The sequence below is a fragment of the Glycine max genome, chromosome 8, assembly GCF_000004515.6.
Source record: "Glycine max cultivar Williams 82 chromosome 8, Glycine_max_v4.0, whole genome shotgun sequence".
Taxonomy (NCBI): Eukaryota; Viridiplantae; Streptophyta; class Magnoliopsida; order Fabales; family Fabaceae; genus Glycine; species Glycine max.
Window position 1 is genome coordinate 22,676,880 of NC_038244.2, and position 11,144 is coordinate 22,688,023.

Sequence of the window (11,144 nt, forward strand, 5' to 3'; positions counted from 1 at the left end):
CTAAACTAATATCGATTGGTAATTCAAAGTGATTATATATAATAAGTATTACGAACAAATGTGATTAATTAATTTCATTTGTAAGTTCAAATATAGCATGTACGTATGTATAAGTAAAATTCGAATGAAGGAGTATTTCACTATATAAAAATTTAAAAGTATATAGGAGAAGGCTAGTTCCTAAATTCCCCTTACTTTCCTACTTACAAAAAATGTTGTCTCCAGTAGATCAACTGTAAATCTTTGGATTTTGTTGGAAGATTAGAGTCTAGAGCATCATGATTCTGAGGACCACATTGGCACCAAATCGATAGAGTTACATGGGAACTTTATTAATGTTGTAATTTGTCAAATTAAACCTGTTAAAGGAAAAGATTTTCGAAGGTCAGTCTCACGCGTCGTTTAATTTTGACAAAGAAAGCCAAGATAAAAACTTAATACATGGATGTGATGCTGATATAAGAATATTGTAAACTTAAAAAATTACTAAAAATGTAACGTATCAAAGTAAAAAGATATTATGTAACTTATATTTAACAAGAGTTAAATTATTAGTATAAACTATAAATCTACACTAACGGAGTATATTAATATTTTGCACGAATATTATATATTAACAATTTATACTATTGAATTATATATTTTTAATTATACTTACAATGCTTATACTGTCAAATATTTTTTGTTAAATGAAGATATATTAATGGGGACTAATTTAATACTAAAATTATTATATGATAGTTTTTGTAATATATACAACGAAGTTTGTCCGAGGGCATATGTATGTGTGCATACAGAAAAATAAACCATAAATTAGAATAAAATGTTTATATTATATAAATTAGTATATTAATAATATTTTGATATTTTACTTTAAAGTATCTAAAAGTATTCAATAATTTCGGACCTCGCTCTATAGACAACAGTTAATTTGAAGTACGTATTGGTGATTCTAAGGGTTTAATCGATGTCTGCTACTGCTAGTAATACTTAAACTCGATCGAGATCTTTATTACTATTTTTGATAAAATACAAACAACGGCAATCATAGTAAAATATTTTATTCTATATAAAAAAAATCCTAAACAACAAATATGAATGACTATTGGGATCAGCATCTCATGTCATAGCATCTTGGACTTTAGATAGAGCATGTACGCGGTTCCTATTGACACTAAAGGAATCTTTTATTATAATGGTTTCTTATTTAGATGCTTAAATATTTATTTTAATATTTAGTATTTGATAATATCTGGTGGCTAATGATAATTGTAAGTCCACACTATGTGGCTAAATGCCTTTTATATCTGGAAAATACATATATATTATTTCCAAATTCCAATTATGTATTTATTATGAGGTTCTGTTTGCATTGTCTGGCACTAGCACTTGAGCAATATTAAAGCCTTGGATTATTTGTGTTACTTAATTTATTTTCAACGTGATAATCATGCATATGCATTACTACGTACAACGAAAATATTATAAACTTGAAGAGAGTATTTTCACTGAATTTCAATGTGAAAATATTGTGACCCATATACATGCATGTGATGGGTCCATCCTTCTTCATGAAAATGAGTCAAAATCTTAGAAGGCCTGCACTGCACTTTGAGAGGAATGCAATTAATTAAGATAAGCACTGACAAATTTTTTCAGGGATTGGCGACAATAAAGATATGCACAGCACGGTCACTGTGTAGATCGACGTGACACGAAATTACAATGACCCTTTTGACAGGAATAGCTGTGACTGTGTGGACAAAACATGTGGCTCAAAACTGAGGAAATGTTATGAAACGTGGAAAGATTGTGGAGATCACACTAATGGACATCGTTTGCAGCTAGATTTGCTTTGCTAGACTAACTTGGTTATTATCAATTGAACGTACTCCTTTTTTATGTTATCCCACATGAAATGAGAGCCACACATACTAACATGCCAACCATTCCCACTAGTTAGAGATAGAGGGGGTCAAATTTTAATCACTGAATATGATAAATAAATTTGGTAGCTGTTAAATGAGATTATGGCTGGTCATTATCTACCTCCCCCGGGTCGCATAAATATGAATGCCCCCAACCCCACAAATTGAGGGGGGGAAAGAAAATCACATACTAAAAACAAAAGAATTATTCACCAATTTTGTTGCTGATTATGGTATATTTCTTCTTCTGTAAGTATATTTCTTGAAACATAAGGCAACATTCAAGGTGAGTCGCTTTTCGAGGAAAAAAAAACAAATAGCGACTTCAATGGATGATTAGGTGATTTTAATTTTTTTAATTATATTATTGATACAAAATATACATCGATTTTAGTGATAAATAATTTTCATGGGAAAATTTGACTTATCACTTTTAGAAGATTTTTTTTTCAATTACTTTTTTTACCCATAAAATTTAAATCTGAAATATTACTGAAAAAATCGAGTCTAATATCACTCATATCAATCACTTGTTGAGTGATTTTAAATTTGATTGTGAGACCCTGACAGATTTATTTTTTATTTTAGTAATAATAAATTGTCCAACATATTTTTATAATTCATTACATCAAGTGGTTCAATATTCTGAGTGTAGATCTTCCTAAAAAAAAAAAACTGAATGTAGGTCTTTAAAAGACAAATCTAGAACTCTATAATGATTGCTTACAGGTATTGAACTTTATTTTATGAGATATTTTTTTTTCAAAAAATAGAATACATGTACTTTAAATGGATCAGTTGAATATCTTTCTATAAAATGGATAGCCAATAAATTAGATATGAATCTTATTAATGAGTAATAAATGAATCAAATTTTTCAATACCTTTTTTACCATAATAAATAAATTAATTATTTTTAACTTATATCCGTTATAATCGGGTTCCAAATACCCACTCATACTCAATAAAACTTAATGATTTTGTTTATGGGTTCTTTCATTTGTCAAGCCTAACTGACATGGGTAAAAATTCAAGAAAAATGGCCCATTTTTTAAACGGGTTATTCATGTGCAAAATGAGAGTGTTGATTTGGGCACCTAACATTTTTGCTGGGACACCCAACAACCTAGGTGAAAAAGCTAAAATGCTCTTCACCCGTTTAATATAAAAAGGAACAGTGACTCGTCCGTATGAGTCACTTCTTCTCTCGCGCTGCCTCTACTTCTTCTTTGTCCTTTGCTTCTCTGCTTCTTGTTCCTCTGCTTCTCACGCACATTGCTTATTCTTTATTCTTCTCACGCACATTTCTTCTCTATTCTTCTTCTTCTTCTTCCTGGTTCGTCTTCTTCGCTACTGCTTGTTGTTGGTTGCTTCCATACATGTTTTTCATTGCTGCTTCTTCTTGTTGGGTTCATCTTCTTCCAAGTAAGTTATCCTTTGTTTTCTGTTTTGCTTGATTCATTGTTTTGGTTGTAAGAATGTATTGAATCAATGTATTGCTTCCTTGTATTGAATGAATGTGTTGCTTTGGTGTTGTTTGAACTGAATCAATGGCGAAAAAAATCTCATTTTTCTAGAAATAAACCCATACAGATTAGTAATCCGTATGGTTCATACGGATTGCTGATTTGTATGAACCATACGGATTGTTGGCTCATACGGATTTTCAATCCGTATGTTTCTAAAAAATTTTTACGTACCTCTTCTTCTTCGGTGGTGAATGACCACCCAACTTCACCGTATTCTCATCAACAATGCACGTACACCATCGGAGATAAAAAAAAATGCTCGGAAAAAGAGGCTAATGGGAACAACTTACACTAACAGAGTGAGATTTTGTAGGAAAAAAAAGGCGCTGCAAAAATGAAAAATGAAACTTGCTATTTATAACCAAAAATACCTATTTCAGCATTTTTAAAAACTGTTGAGTGTCCCAGCAAAAATGTTAGGTGCCCCAAGTAGTTGCCACCAAAAATACCTCCCTCCATAAGCCCCCCTTCTCACTCACAAGCCTCCACATCTACTTCCCTACCAAAGCCCTATTAAAAATATTTAAATTTTTTATATCCAATCCTCCTTTCTCCTTTAGTGAACATTCCAATTCCCATTTGACCTAAGACACCCTCTTTTCCTCCCTCTAGCTCCCCATAAAAGGTTTCTTTGGATTGCATTAAGCAAAGTAAGCATTTTCTTTGGAATCTTAAAAATAGATAAATAGTACAAGGGTATAAAGGACAAAACCGATTTGACAAGACAAACTCTCCCTCCAAAAAATAGGTGTCTCTTACGCCATGGTGTCAACTTGTGCATCTTGTCAACAATAAGTTGCCATGTTGACATCTTCCTCGCATCCACTCCCACAAGTAGGCCCAAGTAAATAAAAGGAATTCTCATAATAGCACAATTGAGTAAACTCGCACAAATATTTAGTTCCCTTTGCTCCACATGAATACCTACTAAGCTACTTTTATGGAAATTGACTTGAAGGCTAGATGTCAACTCAAAGCATCTTAGTATTGTCTTCACCATGAGAGAGTCACTAACATTCTTTCTAAAACAAAAATAGTATCATCCGCATATTGAAGCAATGTAACCCTCATATTCCTATTTCCCACTTGGACCCCCTTAAGCAACTTTTTATCTTCTGCTTCTCTAACCAAACCACTTAAACCCTCCGCCACCACCAAGAAGAGAAATGGTGCCAAGGGATTCCCTTGTCTTAGCCTTTTCTTTGCCACAAATTCTTCCGTCAAGCTTTCATTTACAAGAATGAAAATAAATGTCGATTTTAAACAACCCCAAATCCATTGGATCCATTTAGAGCAAAATTTCTACCTATATAACATGTAAGCAAGGAAGTCCCATCTCACCAAATCATAAGCCTTCTCAAAATAACTTTAAAGACAAAACATTCTTTCTTTTTAGCTTTGGCCTCAAGAACAATCTCATATTACATAACATCACTTGTCCCCAAGGATTTAATCACAAATCACATTCCACACTTTCATATTAATTATGTGTTCAGAACAACACATATCTAGTATAGCACAATATCTCACACTCACAATTCATTACCCACTATTATGTAACAAGTTACAATGATCATTACATAGGCGTTATTCAGTAGATGTAACACCCCATTTTTCATAAAATAAATTAAAAATGATTTTATTTAAAAATAAATAGAGTTTTAGGAAAATAATGAGATTTTTGTAATTAAATAAATAAGGAGAAATAGTTTTATTAATTACAATAATGGTTTTAAGGTAAATAAAATAAATATATGTTCTTAGAAAATAAAAAAGGTATTTTATTTATTCATTTGATAGAGAGTAAAATATAATTTCTTTTCATAAAATAATAAAATAGAGAAAAATAGAGTAAATGATAGGCTGAGAGTATCCTAACTATAAATAGAGATATTAGGTCAGTTTTTACACTTACGATACGTCTTTACGCTCTCTCTTCCTCTCAAATTCGTTTTTCCTTCTCCATCTCCCAAAACCCTCTCTTTTTCTCGCGTACACTCAAACCTATCCCAGTAAATCTACAATCCCGGACTTGTTAACCCTTGTATCGTTGTGAAATTTGAACACCAGGTATGAAACTCATTTGCACACATCTGCACTGTTGGGATTTATGGAATAATATTTGTGGTGAGAGATATGTCCCTTGCATGTAGCTCTTTTTTCCCCGCATACACCTAAACCTATCCTAGTAAAATTATGATCCTAGACTCGTCTACCGTTGGGTCATACTGAAATTTGAATACCAGGTTCGGAACTCATTCTCACACATTCATACCGTTGGGATTAGCAAAATAAAGTCTAGAATGCGAGAAACGTCCCTCTCACAGAAACAATGAAATGGAGGCTCCAATTTCTTTTCCTTCTTTCCAACACTTGGAAACCTTAGCAGAGCAACCAGAGAAAAAACTTGAAGAATCTTAAGGAACCTCTAAAGATGCTATTATCGCTGCTGGACTACACACGTGAGCCCGCTTAGAGGTAAAGGATGAGTTTATCGTAATTGGAGTTAGAATGAACATGTGTAGGGATCCTTAAAGGATCAAATTGGGGCTTACTTTGGGATGTTTATTGTATTGTAATTCTTCCTATATGATTATATGAAATTGTGTGAGGGGTTTTATTCCCCATGTTGTGAGAAGCATTTTCGTATAATTTGTTTGCATTTTGGACAAGATTTACTAGATTAGCATCATAAATTGGTATATTGAGATCATAAAATTGTGATTGAAATTGTGTGTAACGGATACATTGAATAGTGTTGATTTGTGAGATACACGTAGGCATGTGATGGTGGATTGTGACGTTGTGATATATTAAAATTGTGGACATGGAATTTGGTTGTGAATAAGTGTGTAGTTAATACTTGAGGAGATATTACTTGTGTTGTGAGTTATGAATTATACAATAGCCCAAGTGGTGTTTACCTAGAGAAAAATGTTTATGCCAGAGGTGTTAAAAGGAAAATGTAGGGTTCCAAGTTAGGAATCCGAGGTGTTAAATTGTAGCGTAATGCGCGAGGTGTTAAAAGGAAAATGTAGGGTTCTAATACTTGAGTTCCTTGAGGATGTGCTTAGTTTACCACCTAAGTGTGAGATTGAGAATCTTGTAGGTGTAGTACCCATAGAAACTTGTAATTGTTGTTCCTGGGAGATGTATGGTATAGAGTTGTTTAAGAATATAGAGTAGTTGGGAAATTTACGATGAGTAGTTAGGAGGCTTAGTATGAAATCTTAAGAGAATGTAAGGTCATTAGTAGGGTGTTGCTTTGCTGAGCATACAAGGGTTTGATAGTGGGTGTTCTTGTGTAAGGTAGATGACCTAAAGGATTAATGATGATAGTTGTATGATTAGTGAGATAGATTTTAGTTCTTTTTACCTTTAATTCGGGCAAAGTGTGAGGATGCTTTGATGACTACCTTAGTACTTGTCGAGGCCTCTACATGTACTTGGTCATGTCTTGACAAAACCGATGCCCCTGTGTGTTCATGGGATGCATGGTCAGGATCTCCCACCCTGGGTTAGCTCTTGTAGTGCTTTCGGTGATTAATGCTTTAGTGTGTTTCAAGTTAGGTTGGAGTATGTGGAGTATCTTAAGGTGGTTATGTAGAAGCAGAGACTTTGCCTTTGATGTTTTGATGATGCCACATGATCGTGATGTTTTGATGCCTTATGAAAATGCGCTTCTCAAGTTTAATTCAAGACAAAAATTCAAGAATACAAGATACAACATCAAGAAGATCTCTAGTGTTTTTAGGAAGGGAATTCCAAATTGAAACTACAAAAGGTTTGACCAAGAAATTTAAGCAAAAATATCTTTTTCAAGAGATTTACTCTCTGGAAATCTATTACCAGAGGATGTAATCGATTACCAGTGGCCAAAATGACTTATAACAACTATTAGAAATTTGAATTCAAACTTTACACTGTGTAATCGATTACACATGGATGATAATCGATTACCAACAGTTACTGAATGTTTTGATTCAAATTTTAAAGCCTGTAATCGATTACACAAGTCTTGTAATCGATTACCAGAGGAGATTTTCAGAAAATTATTTCCAAGGTTCACAACTTTTCAAATGGTTTTTACATTATCATCAAAGGTCTATTTATATGTGACTTGGAACACGAATTTGCTTAGAGTTTTTCAGAACAAAAAGTCTTATCCTCTCAAAAAGCAAAATCATTTTATCCTCTTAAGAATTCCTTGGCCAATACACTTGCAATTCAATAAGGAATTAATTGAGTGCTCAAATTGTTCAATCTATCTCTTTCAAGAGAAATTTCTTCTTCTCTTCTTTCTATTTCTAAAAAGGGATTAAGAGACCGTGGGTCTCTTGTTGTAAAGAAATCTGAATACAAAGGAAGGGTTGTCCTTGTGTGGTTCAGATCTTGTAAAGGGATTTTGCAAGATAGTGGAACTCTTAAGCGGATTGCTTGGGGACTGGACGTAGGCACAAGGGTGTGACTGAACCAGTATAAATCTGAGTTCGCATTTTCTCTTCCCTTAAACTCCTTTACTGTTTATTGCTTATTATTTTTATTTAGTAAGATTAATTTGCATTATTATCTAGGAGTTCTTGTTTAAAAGGAATCTTGGGTTGTTGGGTTAAATTAAAAGTAGAATTTTTAATTGAGAAATAGTTTAGAAGCTTCAAGAATAATGGTCTCATCAAACTTCTTATTCCCAGAAGGAAATTCAATAAATAGGCCTCCTATTTTTAATGGAGAGGGTTACCACTACTGGAAAACCCGAATGCAAATTTTCATTGAGGCAATAGACTTAAACATTTGGAAAGTCATAGAAGTTGGACCTTATGTACCCACCATGGTGGCTGGAAATACAACAATAGAGAAACCTAGAGAAGAATGGTCTGAAGAAGAAAGAAGATTAGTGCAGTACAATTTGTCTGTTTCCATTTTCGGCCACGTCATTGCTGCAATTGATCATCCTTGTGCAGCTAGCCTCATCCGAATTTGTCTCCTTATTTTCCTGCAGTTCTGACATCTGCACCACTCCTCCACTGTCTTCTCCCAATCTTTTTTGTTCCTCTTGTCTTTATATTTGCCATCAGCTTCCTTCTTTGATGGAAAGCCTAAGTCTGAATGACTTGAAGTAGCTAGAATACTTACCCATTCCTTCTCCTTTCTTCTGAGTGTTCTCCATCACCATTTAATGCGTTTTGTTCCCCGTAACAATATGCATATGCTAACCAATTTCAAATCCTCTGACCTGAATAATTGTTTTATCTGCTGGATCAAACTTCCTCTTCCACCGAACCATTTGAAAGTTGTTTTTCTCTTCCTTCTCCCAAATCTTGACAACAACAATTTTTTTACTATTGATCTGTCATCTAATTACTGATATATATGATTGAACATCTTCACTTTTCTATTCAAAAGGAATCCAGGAATCACAAGTTTTGTTTAAGGGGCTGAGCAAATATCATCAGCCAGAACGTACAACACAGCTTTGCTCTTGTAAATTGTTATATATTTTCTACTCTCGTTTTTTCTATACATACACCCTAAAAAACGAGGTGTACGTCCATATTTTTCCTAACAGTATTTGACTATTGAATGCAAAACTAGTCAAAATGTTGCGTTAAGTCTGTTATTATGATTCATTATTTAATCCCTAAAAGAATAGTTAATTAAGTGCATAGATAATATATATCCCATACCAAAGTTGATGATTTTGGTTCATATGAGCATCAAAGATGGTGGTTGCCTGCCTGGTTGGTGTTCTACTGTTCTTATGGTTGTTCCCATCGGTAAAGAAGAGCTATTAATTACCTAAGTCACAAATAAATGTGTGCGTTTGGATTAAATTATGTTATATTTAAATTAACTATAATCAATATCATGTTAATAGAGCTTTTGAAGAAAAAAAAAAAATCTAAACATATGCAGTTATGTACTAGCTAGGCTAAAGGTATTACTCTAGTACTAACATGTATCCATCACAACCTACATTGGAGGATTGACAAATAACAAATGATTCCTGAAAAGTAAAGTAAAAGGGTATGCACAAATAAGTTTGATAGCCAATTGAAACACGTGCACGTAGTCCAAATCTACTTGTGCTTGATTTAACGCATGTTTGAATTGTTGTTTAGGCTATTTCAACCTACATTTCCAAAAATATTGCGTTTGATACTTCTATAGTGAAGAAGCATCGGATATTGTGTTGACGCAATTCCAACAACAATAAAAACATATGCTTAATCTATTTCATTTCACTTATTAAAGGAGACAAATAAAGGTTATTTAACTAAAAATTACTTGATTTTATGCCATTTAAAGTCCTTCAAAATTTAATGGGTTTGCCTGCTTTAATAAATATACTAATTATCATTGTTATTATTGAATTTTTAGTTAATATCTTAAAATTATATACTTGTTAACCTATCAACTTATATAAAGAATTAAGCGCTCATTAAATATATGTTTATATATTTATTTAAAGACTATTGTATAGTAAACCTTTATATAAACTTTTAGATCAAGTAAAAAAAAAGCTATTCCAAATAAATAGGTTAAACCGTAGTATTATATTCAAAATATAGATCAAAGTTAATAAGACCTGTTCAGCTAGGTTAAATACCTCGTGACAATGTTAATATTGTTTCCCATTCTCTTCTTAAACATAGAATAACTTGAGCTATAATAAAAGAATGAATATTTTATGGGTGGTGTTGGTTAGGGAAATGAGAAAACAGGTGTGGGGTTAACTACGAGAAATCGAACTTACCTCCTACCTAATCTTGTATTCTTGTTATGTAACGTGGTATACTACTTATCCCAGGCTTTATATGAAAAAAAATGACCACTTAAGAAAAGATGTTTGGTCATTAATAGAAGGACCATTGCACCTTCCCATGGGACAAACCTAAATGGATCAGCTACCAAACAGATAAGGACCGTTTGCACCTTACCATGGGACCACTTAAGTGGATCACATACATCTTCATAAACATGGACTATGAATTTATGATCGTGTGTAATTATTGTTAATGTCGTTTGAATTCAACATCATAAGTAACATTGTAAATTTTGAGGCAAGACTCTCGGTTTGTTCACTTTACTCAAACCTTCGTATCATTTCCATTTGGGGCCTTTAATTCGCATTAGCCAAAATTGATCGACTATGGTGGGAATGAATTAAATAGAATAATAATTGCTTAGACGTATATCTCGGATATGTTCTAACTAATAATAGAGAAAGTGTAACAAAAAAAAAAAAAAAACTAATAGAGAAAAGCTAGTTTGCTTTATACAGGGACATTCTAATCTGTTGAAGGGTTCACAAATTGGAATGGAGTAGTTCATATGGGCATCGAATTATCATGTTCCTACTGAAAATAAGTGGTTTTCTTAGTGTGTTTGGTAAGATTTTAAAGCCACTATTTAGCTTATTTGTCTAACTTAAAACTTGTTAGATCAAATTAGGCCTATTTGGTAAAACAACTTATTTTATGAGCTTGTAATATTTAGGTAGCATTCTTTAAAATGTAACTTCACGGGTATTTGATCAAATTAGGCATATTTGGTAAAAACAACTTATTTTATTAGCTTGTAATATTTATTTAGCATTCTTTAAAATGTAACTTCACGGGTATTTGAGCTTACAAACCCCTAATTATTTGTCCCTTTTTTATTTTCAATATTTTATTATTATTTTTAT